This window comes from Panthera tigris, chromosome B4 (genome assembly GCF_018350195.1).
Source record: "Panthera tigris isolate Pti1 chromosome B4, P.tigris_Pti1_mat1.1, whole genome shotgun sequence".
Taxonomy (NCBI): domain Eukaryota; kingdom Metazoa; phylum Chordata; class Mammalia; order Carnivora; family Felidae; genus Panthera; species Panthera tigris.
Genome location: NC_056666.1, coordinates 45,771,691 through 45,789,578, shown reverse-complemented (window position 1 = coordinate 45,789,578; position 17,888 = coordinate 45,771,691). Strand labels below are relative to the sequence as shown.

Below are 17,888 nucleotides of genomic sequence, written 5' to 3'. Positions count from 1 at the left end.
ATCTGCAACTCATATCAGAAAGAGCAAACTTCCTATTATATAAAGAGCTCCTAGAAATTGGCAAGTAAGGAATCAGCAAAAGAAAGATGGACAAAGGATATGAATAGGCAGTTCACAGAAAAAGAAATCTCAATGCCTCAGCTACAAGAAAAGATGTACAACCTTATTCATCATAAAAAAAATTAAAACTCCACTCAAGCCCATTTTTCACCTATCACATTGGTAAAAATCCAAAAGTATGATAAAAACTCTGTAGGTGGAACTATGAAGAAAATAGGCATTGCTGATTAGTGTATAAGTCATTAACACCCCCATAGAGGGCAATTTGGCATGGATATCAAAATCACAAATCCATAGAGCCTTTGATGCGGCAATTTCACTACTAGGAATTTACACATAAATTAGCACATAGGCTAAATGTTGTGTAAGGTATAAATATATAAGATTATTCGTTGCAGCAGTGACTGTCATAGTAAAAGATGAGCAAACACCTCAATGTCCATCAACAGGGAACTTGTTAATTAAACCAAGGTACATCCATAAATATTATATGACCAGAGAAACCAATAAAGGAGCTCTATATGTATTCGAGAGAAAAATCTCCATAAGATATTAAGTAATAACTCTTTCACCTAGGCTGCCAACATGGTATGCAGACAGGAAGACCTGGAAAGTTCCGGGCCATATGAGCCACAGCCATGGCTGCATGGGCAGGCAAGCAGGGGAAGCACCCAGGAGGCTGGGATAAACAAACATCACTCAGGTTACTCTGGGAACATTGGTATGAAGTATTATGACTTAGGAACAAGAGCTTCTGCCCAACTGTCAACCTTGATAAACTGTGGACCTTGGTCAGCGAGCAGACATGGCTAAATGTTGCCAAAACCAAGCCTGGAGTCGCTCCTATCACTGAGGTGGTGCGATCGGGCCACTACAAAGTTCTGGGGACGGGAAGGCTCTCAAAGCAGCCTGTCATTGTGAAGGTCAAATTCTTCAGCAGAAGAGCGGAGGAGAAGATTTAGAGGAGGGCGGTGCAGTGTCCTGGTAGCTCAAAGCTACATGGAGGAAAGTGCATTAAATGCTTTTTTTTAACAAGTGCTTAAAAAAAAAAAGATATTAAGTAATAAAAGAAAGGTATATAGGATGGTGTTTAGACTATGCCACCGTTGTGTAAGAAATGGGTGGTATGCAAGTAAATAAAAATATATATTCATAATTGCTTATATTTTACATAAAGAAACTCTGGAATGACAAGAGTCAGACAAATGGAGAGCAAGGGTAGGAGGGAAGACTTTCACAGGATATTTTAACTTTTTTTTTTAAAACCAGATGAATGTATTTCGTTCCAAAAACTTTTAAGTAAATCAACTTATTTTAACAAAAAGTGGCCACGGTCTTTCTCATCTATAAGTAATATCTCCTTGGGCAGTCCTCCCGTCATCCCTTGCCCCAAGTATCCCCAATTATATAAGCCCAAACCAGTTCCATATCTTTCATTCTCACCAAGGTTGACATGGCTGAATATACCTTAAAACATAATCTTCTCCATGGCAATTAAATTAAAAACCTCATAACAGGGGCGCCTGGGTGGCTCAGTCGGTTAAGCGTCCGACTTCGGCTCAGGTCATGATCTCGCGGTCCGTGAGTTCAAGCCCCGCGTCGGGCTCTGTGCTGACCGCTCAGAGCCTGGAGCCTGTTTCAGATTCTCTGTCTCCCTCTCTCTCTGACCTTCCCCCGTTCATGCTCTGTCTCTCTCTGTCTCAAAAATAAATAAACGTTAAAAAAATTAAAAAAAATAAAATAAAAGCCTCATAACAAACTTTGAGATGGGGGAAGATATTTTACTTATCTATTTACCTCTTATGTCTGCCATACAGCACCTAGTACATAAAAGGTTCTCAAATTAGGCTAGGAGGATACATTCTACCGCTGGAATTCCAAGCAAAGAGTGAGCTGAAGAAGACTTTAGGGAGAAAAAGCCTTTTCAGGGTCCCTACTCTGTTCTCCACATATACTTAAGAGTGAGGCCTGGTCTCAGTCTGAATCTGCTCTTTGAAAGTGAATGAGGAAGATTTCCAGTGCTTGAGGAGAATACTGGGAGCTTGTATTAAAGACTGGGGAACGTCAGGGCCAGCCCAAGCTTCCAGAGGGCTGAAGGGCAGAAGCAGAGGACCCACAACCCAACTCTGGCTCACAAAACAAAACCTTTACTCTTTCTCTTTAAAAAAAAAAAAAAAATGAGAAAAGAAATTTTAAGAAGGCTGCCAAGTCTAGAAGGCATACTAGAGTTGTTTAAGTTGCAGCCAACTTCAAAGTCAAAGAAATTATACTTTAAATCATCCTTATAAATTACAATTGTACCCTCCCCCTAATCATCTAAAAGCCAAGCCCAGGTAGATGGGTCTATTATCAGAATGTGCTTTTTTTTTTTTTTTTTGACTCACAGCCATCTCTGAAAATCTACCACAAATCTTGCTCCAGATCATAGAAGGAGCAAGAAGGATCATAGAAGGGGGGGGGGGGGGGAGAGAAGGAGGAGAAGAGAAGAGAAGAGGAGGAGGAGACAACGACGATGATGACGATGACCACAACGACGACAGGCCACTTTTTCTACTCCTGAAGCTACAAAGCTGTGGCAACATAGGCCAATTCTAGAGGCAGTAAGCTAATATTTCCCATCACTCTCAAGTGTCAGGAACCTGTTTCCCTCCTTTTGATGACTGAATCACCCCTATTATCTTCTGATCAAAAGAGGAGGGAGAACAGAAAGCTGGGTAAATTTAGAGATGGTAAATTTTGTCATTTGTAGGAGACCGCAAACTGCCAGCCTTTTGGACTGTGTTTCTTCTGAATGCATGTTTTTTAAAATTTCACGTTTCTGAATTTCAGGGTTTTTTTTAAGTGCAGATGCTTTCAGTGAGGTGCATACTCTCCTACTCTCTCAATCCCACCACTTCCCACTGCTATCTGACCAGCCAACTTCCTTCATTCGCATTACCTGGCCTCTGAGGGCCTCTACAGTTACACCTGTGTTTTAATTCTTACCAACTCTAATAATAACCTAAACCCTTAGTAATAGAGAGTGAACCATATATCATCTTGAAGTTATTTTTTGTATAGTTTCATAAATGTTCTTTATGGTTAAGACTTTTTAGTTTTAGTTTTTCTTATATAAATCTTCAAACACATAGAAAAGTAGGAAAAAATATACCCAAATGTTCACCCTCTAGATTCAACGACTAACATTTTATTCTATCACTTCATCCTTCTCTACTTCTTTGGTTTCCTGTGCCATTAAAAAAAATTAAAGCCCTCACGACACTTCACTCCTAATACTCTATTCTTCCACATGTTTATGATTAGCTTTTCACGTTAAAATTTCTAAATTATGTCTTCCTTACTGTGCAAGAGAACAGGACCATTACCCTTAGCTTTCTAATTCTTCTTGAGCTTTAAAACAGTGGTGCACTCAAAGCAGATATTTACCGAGTTAAAAACCTGATCTAATAGATTCCATATTTGCAAGTGGTAAATACTGGAGACATTTCTTAAGACCCTGTTAGACCCTGTTGAAACGACTTTGTTTATACAGAAATGGAGAGTGGGCTCCAGGGAATGGGTGAGGACCAAGACTGATTATTACCCAGATCCAGCAAACTGCCATCTGTACCCACCTCTTTGTGTAAAGTGCTGAGTGGAAAAATCATCAGGGTTAAACATTTGGGAAATATTTTGCTGAGCCATCTTTTTCTTTCTGAAATGTCAGGTAGGAAAAAAAAAAACAAAACGTTTTTTTAAAGTATAGTGCAGAACCATATGGGTATTAACCTAGGCTATTACCAAACTGAATTCCTTAACTTTTAAGGGCTTAGCGACTTCCAGGACTAAAATGAGTCTTATGAGCAATGAGGCCTATATTTTAGAAACAGTATAAGAAGCTGGTTTCCTGCTGCAGAATCCTGAGAGCAGAATCTCTGGAAGGTTGACTGTGAAGGTATAACAAGGCAACAGATTATGAAAAAAGAAATTCCCCCCAAAACTATTAAGAGATTTTTTACTGTATTGGTCATTGTACATTTGAAAGACAGAAGCACATTAGCCATGTGTGTTCTTTACTCAATATAAACTTTAGTTCTCAAAAGTTTTCTTTTTTAAAAAAAGGAAAGGGGTCTAAAAATACCAACCCAACTTGGACAGGATCCTATGATGTATACTGGTGACCAATTCTTTTGGGGTATTTAGAAAAAGAGTGCACTCCATAACCGGCTCCCTTTGGAACTTTTACCTCCATTCAGTCACCTCAGAGCAGCACCATCTCACCCAGGAGAAGAAACCAGCCAGACAGGCTATCATCATGGTTTTGATTAAACCATGTGATGGAAGAGACCCCAAGTGCAGGCAAGCTGGATATAATATGCCAACCCACCATAAGCAAAGAGTGAACTGAGGAGAAAGAGTTCTGTGTGAATAAAAATAATCTCCTAACAGTTACCCATAACTACCAGAGGGCCGATAAAGAACTCTCTCATTAAGGTGGTGCTATAGACTGAATGTCATATCCCCCCAAATTCATATGTTGAAACCTAATCACTAATATGATAGTATGAGGAGGAAGGGCCTTTGGGAGGTGATTAGGTAATTAGAGGATGGATCCCCCATGAATGGGATTACTGCCCTTATAAGAGACCCCAGAGGGCCCACTTGCCCTTCCTACCATGTGAGGGCAAAACAAAAAGATGACTATATGAATGAGGAAGTAGGCCCTCACCAGACACTGAATCTACCAGCATCTTGATCTTGGACTTCCCAGCCTCCAGAACTGTGAGAATTAAATTCTAAGACAGGGAGCTTATTAGTCCCTGGGAAAAGCTGAATTCAGCCCTATTAGTACTGGTTGTGTGATTTGGGCAGTTTACTTTATATCTCCGGGTCTCAGTGTTCTCATGTGTAAAACTGGGATAATAACCACTCCCCCTTACAGTTTTCCCAGCACACAGTAGGATCTTGACAAATATCTGTTCCCTTTATTCTTGCCTTTCTTAAGACTCAGAGAGGTAGAGGGGCACTCAGGCTTCAAGGGAATTTATGGTAAGTTATAGAAGTCAGTTCATCCATCTAGGTCCAGGCATTCATTTATCTATGGGCCAGTGACCTTGGTTTATGTTACCAAAGAAAAAAAAGCAGAAAATGTTACGACCAAAAGTAGATACAATTTTTCCAAAGGTGATCAGTTTCTACAGATGAGACACCTCGGTGTCTTCAAGAAATCCTGTCCACTGTTATGAACTTACCTTAGCTTTTCACAATCTTCTCCACTTTTTCCTCCCAAAGAATGCAGTGAAATGTTCAACTCATCTTCCTCCTTCAACAATTTCCAGGTTCAAAGGCTTGCTCTCTGGTTAAATTTACAGGCCATGGAAGGGGGGCAGCATTATATAATGAAAGATAGAAGCTTTGGAGTCAGGTAGACCTGGGCATTTGAATCCTGAGATTGCCATTTACTACCTATGTTATGTAAGAGTAGGATTTAATTTCCTTGAACTCAGTTTATCTACAATTTGAATACTATCTAGGTTAAAGGAGTACTGTGAGAATTATGTGAAGTTACACTTGGCATAGTATTTGGCACAGAACAGGAACTCATTTCACTGTCTCCGGGTCTCCAACTACCAACTGTTGCCACAGTCAAATAAGCAGGTTTCAAAATCTGGCTGAAGGAACGGCCAGCCCTACTATACTAGGAGTATTTGCTAGCCCCTCCTACTATATCCCAGCACTTTAGGAAATAATAAAGAAGTCATCTGACACCTCAAGCAGATCACCAGAAGCAGCAGGAGTTAAATACAATGCAGTGCCAGATAAAAGCTAAAATTAAAAAGTAGGAACAACAAAAAAGTCCCAGAACACAATTCAAAAATGGGCAGAGGACTTAGTAGACGTTTCTTCAGAGAAGATCTACAAATGTCACTTAGCACATTAAAGATGCTCAACATCACTAATCATTTAGGAAATGCAAAACAGAACCACAATGAGATACCGCTTAACCATTAGGATGGCTGTTATCCAAACAACAGAAAATAACAAGTATTGGTGAAGATGTGGAGAAATTGGGACCCTTGTGCAGTGGTAGTGAAAATGTACAACAGTTTTGAAATGACAACAAAGGATATAGAATGTTACATCCGCTTAGTTGATAAAGCAGTGGCAGGGTTTGTGAGGACTGGCTTCAATTTTGAAAGAAGTTCTATTGTGGGTAAAATGCCATCAAACAGCCTCCCATGTCAAAGAGAAATTGTTTGTGAAAGGAAGAGCAAGCCGATGAGGCAAACTACATTGTTTTCTTATTTTAAGAAACGGCACAAACACCACAATCGTCAGTAATCACTACCATCAGCAAAAAGATTCTGACTCGCTGAAAGTTCAGATAGTACCATTTCTTTGCAAAAAAGTATTTTTTAATGAAGGGATGCACATTGTTTTTTTAGATTTAATGCCAATGGACACTTAATAAACTATACATAGTACAGCCTAAAAGTAACTTTTATAAGCACTCAGAAACCTACAGTTTCACTTGACTCACTTTATTGCAATATACAGTGTGCACTGTGGTGATCTGGAACTGAACCCACACTATCTTTGAGGTATGCCTGTGTGTGGCAACACTGTCCTTCAAAAGTGTGGAAGACATTAAGACATTCCCAGAGAAACAAAAGCTGAGGGAGTTCATTACCTCTAGACCTGTCCTTCAAGAAATGCTAAAGAAAGCCCCGCAGGTTGAAATGAAAGGGCAATGGACAGGAACTCTGAGCTGTATGAATCAATAAAGATCTCAGTAAAGGTAAACACACAGGCAATTATAAAAACTAGCATTATTATAACAATAGTCTGTAACTCCGTTTTTTGTTTCCTACATGATTCAAGAGATTAATACATTTTTAAAACTTATTAGTTTATGTTTTTGGACAATGTATACAGATGTAACTTTGTGATATCATCATCTGAAAGGACTGAATGTGCAACTGTAAAGGAGCAGAGTTTTTATGCTATTGAAGTTAATTTGACATCAATTCAAGTTAGAGTGTTACAACTTTAGTGTGTTAAGTATAATTCCCATGGTTGGTGAAGATGTGAAGAAATTGGAACCCTTGTGCACTGGTGGTGAAAATGTACAACAGTTTTGAAATGACAACAAAGGATTTAGAATGTTACATCAGCTTAGTTGATAAAGCAGTGGCAGGGTTTGTGAGGACTGGCTTTAATTTTGAAAGAAGTTCTATTGTGGGTAAAATGCCATCAAACAACCTTGCATGCCAAAGAGAAATTGTGAAAGGAAGAGTAGGTCCAATGAAGCAAACTACATTGTTTTCTTATTTTAAGAAATGGCCACAGCCACCCCAATCATCAGCAACCACTACCCTGATTGGTCAGCAGCCATTAACAAGGCAAGACCCTTGTGAAGAAAATGAGAAAGGAATTTAAACATTTCACTACAAAAAAAAAAAAAAAAATCAATTCAACACAAAAGAAGATAGTAATGCAGGAAATGAAGGACAAAAAGGCTATAAACCATAAAGGAAACAAGAGCAGAATGACAGAAGTCCTTCTTCCTTAGTATTTACTTTTTAAAATGTCAATGGAATAAACTATTTTATCAAGAGACAGAGATTGGCACAATGAATTTGTAAAAAGGATGATATAACTATAGGATATCTACAAAAGACTCACTTTACATCCAAAGACACAAATAGGTTGAAAGCAAACAGATGGTTAAAGACAGTCCATGCATATAGTAACCAAGAGAGAAGGATTTGTTACGCTAATTCAGAAAAAATAGACTTTAAATCAAAAAGGGTTACAAGACACAAAGAAAGACATTATTTATAAATTAATAAAAAGTTCAATATAGCAAAAAGTCATAACAACTGTAAAACACTTACACACCTCATCACAGACCATCAAAATATATCAAGCAATAATGGACAGAACTGAATGGAGAAAGAGACAGTTCTACAATAATAGCTGGAGACTTCAACACCCCATTCTCAATACAGAACAACCAGACAACAGATAATTAAGAAATAGAGGACTTAACACAGTAAACCAATTAGATCTCACAGATGTATACAGAATGTGCTATCCAACAACAAGAGAATACATACAGACTCTTTGCCAAGTGCACATGGGACATTTCTCAGTACATTTCCCAGACCATTATGTTAGGCCACAAATTAAATCTCAATAAAACTTAAAAGATAAATATCATACAAAATATCTAACCACAAAAGAATTAAGTTAGAAATCAATACAAGAAGGAAAACTGAAGAATTCACAAGCTTGTGGAAATTAAACCAACACACTCAGAAGCAACCGATGGATCAAAGAAAAAAATCACAGGGAGATTTAAAAATACTTAGAGATGAATAAAACCTAAAATACAATCTACCAAAACTTAAAGGATGCAGCAAAGCAGTGCTAAAAGGGAAATTTATAACTCTGAACACTTAAAAAGAAAAAAGCAGTCAAATCAACAAGCTAAGATTACAACTTAAGGAACTAGAAAAAGAAGAATAAACCATACCTAAAGCTAGCAGAAGGAAATAGTAATGGTTATAACAAATATAAACGAAATAGAGAACAGAAAAATAGAGAAAATAAACAAAAGTTAATTCTTTAAATAGAACAAATTGACAAAGCTTTAGCTAGAAGAACTAAGAAAAAATGAGAGAAGACTCAAATTCTTGAAATCAGAAACAAAAGTGGGGACATTACTACTGAATCTACAGAAATAGAGATTATAAATGAGTAGTATGAGCAACTGCACATCAACAAATTGGATGGCCTAGATGAAATGACTAATTCCTAGAAATACAAAGCTGCCAAGACTATCATAAAGAAAGAAACAGAAAATTTGAATAGACCTCTAATTAGTAAGGAAATTGAATCAGTAATTAAAAAACAAAAATCTCCCAGGGGGTGTCTGGGTGGCTCAGTCAGTTAAGCCTCTGACTCTTGGTTTTGGCTCAGGTCATGATCTCAGGTTTCGTAAGTTCGAGTCCCTCATCAGTCACTGTGCTGATGGTGCAGAGCCTGCCTGGGATTCTCTCTCTTCTTCCTCTCTCTCTGCCCCTCCCCTGCTCATGCTCTCTAAACAAACAAACAAACAAACAAACTTAAAAAAAAAATCTCCCAGTAACAACAAAAAAAGTCTTGAACTTGATGGCTTCATTGATGAACTTTACCAAATACATAAACAACTAACACCAATTCTCAAAATTTTCCAAAAATTGAGGAGGAAAGGACACTCTAACTCATTCTGTATGGCCACTATTAACCTAATAGTGAAGCCAAACACACTACAAGAAAAGAAAATTTCTGACCATTATCACTTATGAACAGTGGTGCAAAAAGCCTTCAGAAAATGCTAGCAAACAGAATTCAACAACATATGAAAAGGATTACATACCATGACCAACTGGGATTTATTCCTAGAATGAAATGATGGTACAGCATAGGAAAATTGATCAGTGTAATACACAACATTAACAGAATAAAGGATAAAAACTACATGATAATCTTAACTAATAGAGAAAAAGCACTTGACAAAATTCAACATGCTTTCATGATAAAAACACACAACAAACTAGGATAGAAGGAAATTAATAAAAGAGCAAATATAGAGCAAACAATACTCAATGGTGAAAGACTGAAAGCTTTTCCTTTAAGATCAGGAAAAAGGCAAGGATCCCCACTTTTACCATTCTAGTCAACATAGTACTGGAAGTTCTAGCCAAAGCAATTAGGCAAGAATAAAGTAATAAATGAAATCCAACTTGGAAAGGAAGATAAAAATTATCACTGTTTGCAGATGACATGGTTTTATATGGGGGAAACCCTAAAGATTCCACACAAAAAATTTTTAGAACTATTAAATGAATTCAGCAAAGTAGCAGGATACAGTTCACACACAAAAATCAGTTACAATGAGAGTTCTGAAACACTGCTGAAATAAATTGAAGAAGACAAAAATAAATAAAAAGACAACTCATGTTTCATGAATTGGAAGACTTACTAGGATTTTTTATTTTTTTTATTCAAGTATAATTAACATATGGTATTATATTAATTTCAGGTATACAATATAATGATTCAAAAATTCCATAAATTTCTCAGTGCTCATCAAGATAAGTGTCCTCGTAGACCCCTAACCAGTGAAGAAATTGAATCGGTTATCAAAAATCTCCCAACAGGGGTGCCTGGGTGGCTCAGCCAGTTAAGCATCCAACTCTTGATTTTGGCTCAGATTATGATCTTGCAGTTCATGAATTCAAGCCCCACGTTGGGCTCCGTGGGGACAGTGTGGAGCCTGCTTGGGATTCTCTCTCTTTCCTTCTCTCTCCACCCTTCCCCCACTCACTCTCTTTCAAAATTAAAAAAAAAAAAAAAAAAATCTCCCAACAAATAAGAGTCCTGGGCCAGATGGTTTCCCAGGAGAATTCTACCAGACATTTCAAACAGAGTTAGAACCTATTCTTCTCAAGCTGTTCCAAAAAGTAGAAACAGAAGGAAAGCTTCCAGACTCATTCTATGAAGCCAGTATTGCCTTGATTCCCAAACCAGACAAAGACCCCACTAAAAGGGAGAATTACAGGCCAATATCCCTGATGAACATGGATGCAAAAATTCTCAACAAGATACCAGCAAATCAAATTCACAGTATATTAAAAGAATTATTCACCATGATCAAGTGAGATTCATTCCTGGGCTTCAGGGCTGGTTCAATATTTGCAAATCAATCAATGTGATACATCACATTTATAGAAGAAAGGATAAGAATCATATGATCCTGTCAATAGATGCAGAAAAAGCATATGACAGGGGCGCCTGGGTGGCTCAGTCAGTTAAGCATCTGACTTCGTCTCAGGTCATGATCTCACGGTTTGTGAGTTCGAGCCCCACGTCAGGCTCTGTGCTAACAGCTCAGAGCCTGGAGCCTGCTTCGGATTCTGTGTCTCCCTCTCTCTCTATCCATCCCTGACTAGTACACTGTCTCTCAAAAATAAATAAATGTAAAAAAAATTTTTTTAATTAACAAAAAAAGCATATGACAAAATACAGCATCCTTTCTTTTTTTTTAATTAAAAAAAATTTTTTTAACGTTTATTTTTGAGACAGAGAGAGACAGAGCATGAACGGGGGAGGGTCAGAGAAACAGGGAGACACAGAATCTGAAACAGGCTCCAGGCTCTGAGCTGTCAGCACAGAGCCTGACGCGGGGCTCGAATTCACGGACCACGAGATCATGACCTGAGCCGAAGTCGGCCGCTTAACCGACTGAGCCACACAGGCGCCCTCATCCTTTCTTAATAAAAACCCTCAAAAACGTCGGGATAGAGGGATCATACCTTAACATCATAAAAGCCATATATGAAAGGCCCACAGATAATATCCTCACTGGGGAAAAACTGAGAGCTTCCCCCTGAGATCAGGAACACAACAGGGATGTCCACTCTCACCATTGTTGTTTAACATAGTGTTAGAAGTCCTAGCCTCAGCAATCAGACAACAAAATAAGATAAAAGGCATCCAAATTGACAAAGAAGAAGTCAGAGTTTCACTTTTCACAGATGACATGATACTCTACATGGAAAACCCAAAAGACTCCACCAAAAAACTCCTAGAACTGATACATGAATTCAGCAAAGTTGCAGGATAGAAAATCAATGTACAGAAATCGGTTGCATATCTATACACCAATAATGAAGCAACAGAAAGAGATATCGAGCAGGGCCCCTGGGTGGCTCAGTTAGTTAGGAGCCTGACTTCAGCTCAGGTCATGATCTCATGGTCCGTGCTTTCGAGGCCCATGTCAAGCTTTGCGCTAACAGCTCAGAGCCTGGAGCCTGCTTCAGATTCTGTCTCCTTCTCTCTCTGCCATCCCCTGCTTGCACTCTCTCGCTTTAAAAAATAAACATTAGGGGCGCCTGGGTGGCTTGGTCGGTTGAGCGTCCAACTTCGGCTCAGGTCATGATCTCACGGTCCGTGAGTTCGAGCCCCGCGTCGGGCTCTGGGCTGATGGCTCAAAGCCTGGAGCCTGCTTCCGAATCTGTGTCTCCCTCTCTCTCTGCCCCTCCCCTGTTCATGCTCTGTCTCTCTCTGTCTCAAAAATAAATAAACGTTAAAAAAAATTAAAAAGTAAAATAAAAAATAAAATAAACATTAAAAAAATTTTTAAAGAAAGAGATACCAAGAAATTGATCCCATTTACAATTGCACCAAGAACAATAAAATACCTAGGAATAAACCTAACCAAAGAGGTATAAGATCTGTACACTGAAAACTATAGAAAGCTTATGAAAGAAATTGAAGAAGACACAAAGAGATGGAAAAACATTCCATGCTCATGGATTGGAAGAATAAATATTGTTAAAATGTCAATACTACCCAAAGCAATCTACACATTTAGTGCAAATCCAATCAAAATTGCATCGGCATTCTTCTCAGAGCTAGAACAAACAATCCCAAAATTTGTATGGAACCACAAAAGACCCCAAATGGCCAAAGTAATGTTGAAAAAGAAAACCAAAGCTGGAGGCATCACAATTCCAGACTTTAGCCTGTACTAAAAGCTGTAATCATCAAGACAGTATGGTATTGGCACAAAAACAGACACATAGACCATAGGAATAGAACAGAGAACCCAGAATTGGACCCACAACTGTATGGCCAACTAATCTTCAACAAAGCAGGAAAGAGTATCCAATGGAAAAAAGACAGTCTCTTTAGCCATTAGCAAATGGTGCTGGGAGAACTGGACAGCTACATGCAGAAGAATGAAACTGGACCACTTTCTTATACCATACACAAAAATAATTCAAAATGGATGAAAGAACTAAGTGTGAGACAGGAAACCATCAAAATCCTAGAGGCGAAAACAGGCAACAACCTCTCTGACCTTAGCCACAGCAACTTCTTACTTGACATATCTCCAAAAGCAAGGGAAATAAAAGCAAAAATGAACTACTGGGACCTCAAGATAAAAAGCTTCTGCACAACAAAAGAAGTAATCAGCAAAACCAAAAGGCAACCAACAGAATGGGAGAAGATATTTGCAAATGACATATTGGGTAAAGGGTTTGTATTTAAAATATATAAAGAACTTATCAAACTCAACACCCAAAAAACAAATAATCCAGTGAAGAAATGGGCAGAAGACATGAATAGACACTTTTCCAAAGAAGACAGCCAGATGGCCAACAGACACATGAAAAGATGCTCAACACTGCTCATCATCAGGGAAATACAAATCAAACCCACATTGAGATACCACCTCACACTGGTCAGAGTGGCTAAAATTAACAACTCAGGCAACAATAGATGTGGACGAGGATGTGGAGAAAGAGGAACCCTCTTGCACTGTTGGTGGGAATGCAAACTGGTGCAGCCACTCTGGAAAACTGCGTGGAGGTTCCTCAAAAAATTAAAAATAGAATTACCCTACAACCCAGCAATAGCACTCCTAGGAATTTATCCAAAGGATACCGGAGTATCAGAGGGGCACATGTACCTTAATGTTTATAACAGCACTATCAACAATAGCTAAATAACAGAAAGCACCCAAATGTCCATCAGCTGATGAATGGATAAAGAAGATGTGGCATACATATACAATGGAATACTATTTGGCAATTAAAAAGAATGAAATCTTCTTGCCACTTGCAGCAACATGGATGGAACTGGAGGGCATTATGCTAAGTGAAATAAGTCAAAGAAAGATACATATTTTCACTAATATGTGGAATTTGAGAAACTTAACAGAAGACCATTGGGGAAGGGAAGGAAAAATAAGTTACTAACAGAGAAGGAGGCAAACCTTAAGAGACTCTTAAATACAGAGAACTGAGGGTTGATGGGGCTGGGAAAATGGGAGATGGGCACTGAGGAGGGCACTTATTGGGATGAGCACTGGGTGTTGTATGTGAAGTGATGAATCGGGAATCTACTCCCGAAGCCAAGACTATACTGTATATGCTGTATGTTAGCTGACGTGACATTAAGTTATTAGGAAAAAGAAAAGCTAAGTGTTCTTTTAATCCTCTTTATTTCATCCATCGCCCCCCCACACACACACACCCTCTGGCAGCTACCAGTCTGTTCTCTGTATTTAAGGATCTGTTTTTTGTCTGTTTTATTTATGTGTTTGTTTCTTAAATTCCACATATGAGTGATATCATATACTATGTGTGTTTCTTTAACTGACTTGTTTCTCTTAGCATCAAACCCTCTAAGGTCCATCCATGCTGTTGCAAATGGCAAGATTTCATTATTTTTTATAACTAATATTCGTGTGTGTGTGTGTGTGTGTGTGTGTATTCATCTAGGAATGGACACTTGGATTACCTCCATATCTCGGCTATTGTAAATAATGTTGCAATAAACATAAGGGTGCATATATCTTTTCACATTAGTGCTTTTGTTTTCTTTGGATAAATACCCAGTGGTAGAATTACTGGATTATATGGTAACTCTATTCTTAGTTTTTTGAGGAAATTCCATAGTGTTTTCCACAATGGCTGTACAAATTTGTATTCCCACCACAGTGCACAAGAGTTCCCTTTTCTCCACAGCCTTGCAAACACCTGTTATGTCTTATGTATTTTATTTTAGCCATTCTGACAGGTATAAAAATGTCTCATTGTATTTTTAATTTGCATTTCCCTGATGATTAGTGCTGTCGAGCATCTTTTCATATGCCTGTTGGCCATCTGTCTTCATTGCAAAAATGTCTATTTAGGTCCTCTGCCCATTTTTAATTGGATTATTTGTGGGTTTTGTTGGTATTGAGTTCACAATACCACCAAAAGTAATCTATAGATTCACTGCAACCCCTATAAAAATTCCAATGTTTTTTTGCAGAGATAGAAAACCCATCCTAAAATTCATATGGTATTTCAAAGGACTTCCAATAGCCAAAACAATCCTGAAAAAGAAAAACAAAGCTGAAGGACTCACGCTTTCCTCATTTCAAACTTACCACAAAGCTATAGTAACCAAAACAGTATGGTACTGGCATAAAGACAGATGTAGAGATCAATAGAATAGACTAGAAAGCCCAGAAATAAACCCTCACCTACATGGTCAAGCAATTTTGTACGAAGGTGCCAAGACCATTGAATAGGGGAAAGGAGTCTTTTCAACAAATGGTGCTGAGAAAACTAGATCTCCACAAGTGAAAGAATTAAGTTGAAGTCTTATCTAACACCACATACAAAAATTAGCCCAAATTTTATCAAAGACCTAAAACCATAAAACTCATAGAAGAAAACACAGGGCAAAAGGTTCATGACATTGGGTTTGGCAATGATTTCCTTGATATGACACCAAAGATACAGGCAGCAAAAGAAAAATTGGCAAACTGGACTTTATGAAAAATTTAAAACTTTGTACACCAAAAGGCACTATCAATAGAGTAACAAAAGAAACCCACAGAATGGGAGGAAATATCTGCAAAGGCCATATATCTGATACAGGATTAATACTCAGAATATACAGAGAACTCATAAAACTCAACATAAAAAAAAAACAACAACAAACAATTCAAAATAGTCAAAAGACCTGAGTAGACATTTCTCCAAAGAAGATATATAAATGGCCAATAAGCACATGAAATGATGCTTAGCATCACTAGTCATAAGGGAAACACAAATCAAAACCTCACACTCATTAGGATGGCTGCTATCAAAAAACAAAACAAATTAACACAAAACCAGAAAACAAGTGTTGGTGAGGATGTAGAGACAGTGAAGCCCTTGGGCACCGTTGATGGGAATGAAAATGGTAGAGTCACTATGGAAAATAGCATGGCAGGTCCTCAAAAAATTAAACACAGAATTATCATATGATTACCAGTGGTTCCACTTGTGTGTACATGCCCTAAAGAACTGAAAGCAGGGTCTTGAAAAGACATTTGTACATTCACGTTCACAGTAGTTAAAGACATGGAAGCAATCCAAGCATCCAGCAATGGATGAAAAAATAAGCAAAATGTGGCAAATACTTACTATGTATATTATTCAGCCTTAAAAAGGAAGGAAATTCTGACCTATGCTACAACATGGATGAACTTTGAGAACATCATACGAAGTGAAATAAGGCAGACACAAAAGGGCAAATATGGTATGATTCCACTTACATGATGTACACAGAATAGTCAAATTGATGGAGGAAAAAAAAAAAGTAGATTAATGGTTGCCAGGCACTGAGGGGAGGAGGGAATAGGAAGTGACTGTTTAATTGGTATACAGTTTCAGTTAAGAATGATGGAAAAGGATGGTGGTGATGTTGTACAACAATATGAATATACTTGATGCCACTGAATCATACTCTCAAAAAGGGTGAAAGTGATAAATTTTATGTTATGTATATTTTACCACAATAAAAAGAGTCAAGTGGATAGATTTCAATTTTTGCTAAGCAAAAATATTCCACACTACCCCTCTAATAAAGCAGCCAAGAAAAAAAAGAAAAAGGTGGTCAGTAGAGAACAAAATCTAAAATATAAAAGGATAAATCGAGAGAACAGTAGATCTTATTTCTTTCTCTGAAAACTGAATGAGTTGAACCATGGTTTCTTCCAAACTTGGAAAACTTCATGTTTCTATGAGAAGGAAGATAAAATATTGTTCTACACTGCTAGACCAGGTTTTTTTTTTTAAATTATAGGGCCAAGACTAATTTAGAATTCTTTGCAGAAAGGAACATATTTAAATTCAGAAGACCCTTCCTCTGAGTATAAAAATAAATGTAGTCTATCACACACACTCATAGTTCAGAAGTCACAACCTTCAACATCTCTCAGTGAATGAACACAGGAAGTCCACTCTGTCTCACGTGTCTGGAGGTACAAATGCCAGCCTATAAAAATGGAGCACCTGAGTCCTCCCTACAATTTGGCAGCTAGTGTTCACCACACCCTGGTGTTCTCCACTTGCTGAAATATCAAAACGGCAGCTTTCCAGACAAAGTGAGGATGGTTGGTTGGAGCACCAAAGGATCCTTCCCTCTAAAAAGAGTTTGCTTTGAGGAACTGAACATGTTCTCTTAAAAACTGCATTTTAACACGTAATGCTAGTTATAGTAGTTTGAAATATACACAACTTCTTAAAAATACAGACTTTGCAAGGCACACCAAGACTGAGGGGAGGCTACCTTTAGAGTCAAGAGCAATCACATTGGGGACCCCAAATTTTTTTTTTTAGGTTTTCAGAAAGATCAATCGCAGGTTCGCTTTAAATAAAAACAAATGAAGTACCAAGAAAAGGATGCAACCAAAAAAGTCTGAAATACTAAGGCCACGACTGTGTTGCTTCAAGGAGTCACCCTGCTTGTGGGTATTACCTCATGGTTTCCCTGAAGGATTACATACCTTGCACTCTAATGGATTATGGGAAATATGGGACTGTTTATACTGAAGAACACACCCTGATCAGGTAGAAAGTTCTCATTTGTTAACAGTTTAAAAAGTCGAGGCAATATGGCTGATTGATAACAGATAATTACTAGGAACAAGATAGATTTTAGAAAAAAATCTGATTTCCTACTAATAGGGAAAACAATCTCAATTTCTATTCTGCTCATATACAATTAACAGGAAATATAGAATATTCCTTCTGTATACAGAGGTAAGACCCAAGGAACTGCAATAAAGCGTAGTGTCACATATGAGAGCCTCCTTGCCCATTACACAGAGAAGCTGAAGAACCAAGGGCCTTTTCCCCATCTGCCCTGCAGCTCAAATACAAGCACATGACAGAAGTTCCACCAATCGATGCATCCACCCTTGACTCTAAATGGGGAGCAAATGTTGCAAAATAGGGACCTTCTACAAGGTA

The 17,888-nt window shown here is 38.0% G+C and overlaps 1 protein-coding gene across 3 annotated transcripts in view; it reads right to left on the bottom strand.

Moving 5' to 3' along the window:
• Window positions 1–17,888, bottom strand: part of BORCS5 (BLOC-1 related complex subunit 5) — a 114,738-nt gene that overhangs the window by 45,601 nt on the left and 51,249 nt on the right. The gene's annotated exons all lie outside the window — the stretch shown is intronic.